Source organism: Capra hircus, chromosome 19, assembly GCF_001704415.2.
Source record: "Capra hircus breed San Clemente chromosome 19, ASM170441v1, whole genome shotgun sequence".
Lineage (NCBI taxonomy): Eukaryota > Metazoa > Chordata > Mammalia > Artiodactyla > Bovidae > Capra > Capra hircus.
The window spans coordinates 49,680,106-49,683,119 of record NC_030826.1 but is presented as its reverse complement, the minus strand read 5'-3'; positions in this window follow the sequence as shown (position 1 = coordinate 49,683,119).

The window sequence follows — 3,014 nt, the reverse complement described above, 5'->3', positions numbered from 1 at the left end:
TAAAATAGAACTAAAATAGTTGTTCGTGGTTTGGAAAATTATTGTACAAATGTGAATTCTCCCAACTTGCTCTGTAGATTGAATTGCGAACCTAGTAAGAGTATCAACAGGTTGAAAAATCTGCACAGCGCTGCAAGGCACTGTGGAGGAGGGTAGGAGAGAACTAGAGATCTTGACCCCCCAAAAAAAACTCAGTGTAGCTGGGAAATGCACATTTTCGTGAGGGCAGTTTTTCTGCTCCTCCTAAACTTGCCCCATTGTAGGGGAAGGAGGACTGTATTAAAAGAGATCATATTCTCCAGGAATACCTTGAAATGGCCGCTTAGGTGGCCTCCCTGCTCCACTCTCCAGCAAAACACTCACAATGTACCGCCAGGGCCCCCAGATGAGGCCCCAAGTAGGACCCTGATTTGCCTATTTCCCACTAGAGGACTACCTGAAACAGGAGAGCCTCTACCGCACAGCCGCTGCATCAGTGGCCTCCAAACTGGGACGGTCAAGATGATCTATAGAGTGCTGGAAGAACATACTAGAGCTTGTATTCCTACTTATTTTATCTTTTTATGTCTATTCTCATGTGTCCTATAATTTACATAAGACTTATACACAGTATATAAAGAAATATACACACATGGGTATGCATAACCCTAGATGTTTTACCAATATAGGCACGATGTCAAAAATTGGGGGATGACTTTTCTATTTCACCAGTCTCTATGTACTCTGCCTGTGGTTCAGAATCACCTGGTGGGGCTACTGAAACACAGACCACTGGACCTGTTCCAGGAATGGATGGGGCTTGAAATGTACTCATGCTGGTGCCTGCTGCTCTGAGAACCACACCTAGAGAACTTAAGCTCAGAGCTGTAACAAAAGTAGGTTCTGCAAGAATGTGGCAGGTTCCCTGACCTGATGCCTCAGCCCACATTCTATTTCCTTGAAATGCCTTCTGTGGTAAGATTACACGCCATCTTGAAGGTCTATTTGAATTGCTTAGCACCTCCTTTAAGTCCTCTCTGCTTGTGATCTTAATTCCTCAGAATTTAGGGAGAACTGAATTGATACCCAGAAAATTCCACTTTGCATTACAGTCCTTGACATAATTTAACCTTTTATACCAGAGTACAAGCCATTTAAAAATGAAGCCTACACTGGCTTTCTATTAATGTTAAATGAGAGAACAAATGATGGCTGATTTGATTAAAATCCTGCTGAATATAGGTAAGAGCAAAAGACTGGAAATAAATACAAAATACACAAATAGGGGACTGGGTGAATAAAATCTGTACATTTTTTCCAGTTATCAATACATTACATCTTTGTTTTAAATTCAGACTGCATTGCCCGTTCTATGAAAACGCATCTGAGCCCTTTTTTGTGTGTGTGCTCTCTGGCATGATGTGAAGCTTTGTCAATGGAAGGTGCTGGAGACACTTCAAGGGAAGAGTTTCTCTTCTCGGTCTGGTTCTGTTGTCCTGGATCCACAGTGCACAAGGTTTCTCTAGCGTTCAGCTCTTACGGTACACACTGGCCAGCTGTACCCAGTATCCTCCACCTTCCCCAGCAACCCATTAGGTGGTTTTGTAGCAGAGTGCCTCCAGTGAGACTAAGAAATGTACAAGGAAATGTATCAAAAAGGAAAGAGACTATTAGTGTTGTGAGAAGAATTCAACAGAATAACCAAATAGTGGATAAGAGAAAATTCTCATTATGGAAGCAGTCCTGCTAATAAATGAAGAAATGATAGGATTAAAACATCAACCTAATGAAACTAGGCCATCTCATCAATGGTTGCAAATTAGCATCACAAAAGGACAGGCACTAGAACTGCCTGATGGGATTTCACACCACCACCTAGGAAGTAGTCTTTCCCTGGAATTTCCCTGGCAGTCCAATGGTTGAGACTGTGCTCCCGATAAAGGGGATACAAGTTTGATCCTGGTCCAGGAACTAAGATCCTGCTATGCTTTACTGAAAATTCAGAACAAGGGTATGCTAAAGAACACATGGATGCAGTCAGCAATTGCTGAAAACCCTGCAGTCAAACAATCTGAGAAGTGAAATTACTTAGCAGTGTAGACTCTTTGCGATCCTATGGACTGTAACCTACGGGGCTCCTCCGTCCATGGAGCAACCTGATTTTTTAACAATGATATGCAAGGAGACATAGGGGTATGTGAATGGAAACTGCAGATTTAACAAACAAACCCCAAAAACTTTAGAACTGGGAACTCCCTATACAGTATTTAACAAAGTGAGACTAATTTTATTTTTAGAAACAAAATTTTTGTAAGAGAAACACACAAACCAATTGTAATACAGACTAATGAAACATTGAACCTTATTTAGATCCAGATTGAAACTAAAATTTAGAGACCTTTGGGGAAACCTGGACACTACACACAGCCCACCAGGCTTCTCTGTTCATGGAATGCTCCAGGCAAGAAAACTGAAATGGATAGCCACTCCCTTTTCCAAGGCCTTCCCTGATAGCTCAGTTGGTAAAGAATCTGCCTGCAATGTAGGAGACCCTAGTTCGATTCCTGGGTCAGGAAGATCTACTGGCGAAGGGATAGGTTACCCACTCCAGCATTCTTGGGCTTCCCTTGTAGCTGGTAAAGATTCCCCCTGCAATGTGGGAGACCTGGGTTTAGTCCCTGAGTTGGGAAGATCCCCTGGAGAAGGGAAAAGCTACCTACTCCAGTAATCTGGCCTGGAGACTTCCATGGATTGTGTATAATCTATGGTGTCACTAAGAGTCGGACAGGACTAAGCAACTTTCACTTTCATCCCCTTCTCCAGGGGATCCTCCCAACCCAGTGATAGAACCCAGGGGTCTCCTGCATTGCAGGTGGATTCTTTACCATCTGAGCCACCTGGGAAACCCCTTGATGAAATTAAATAATTGTAACTTGCCTTTTCCATACATGATGATATTGCATTATAATTTTAAAACATTAACAAAATATAAATGACAACCTAAATTCTTTTAAGTTAATAATTGAAAATGTTTT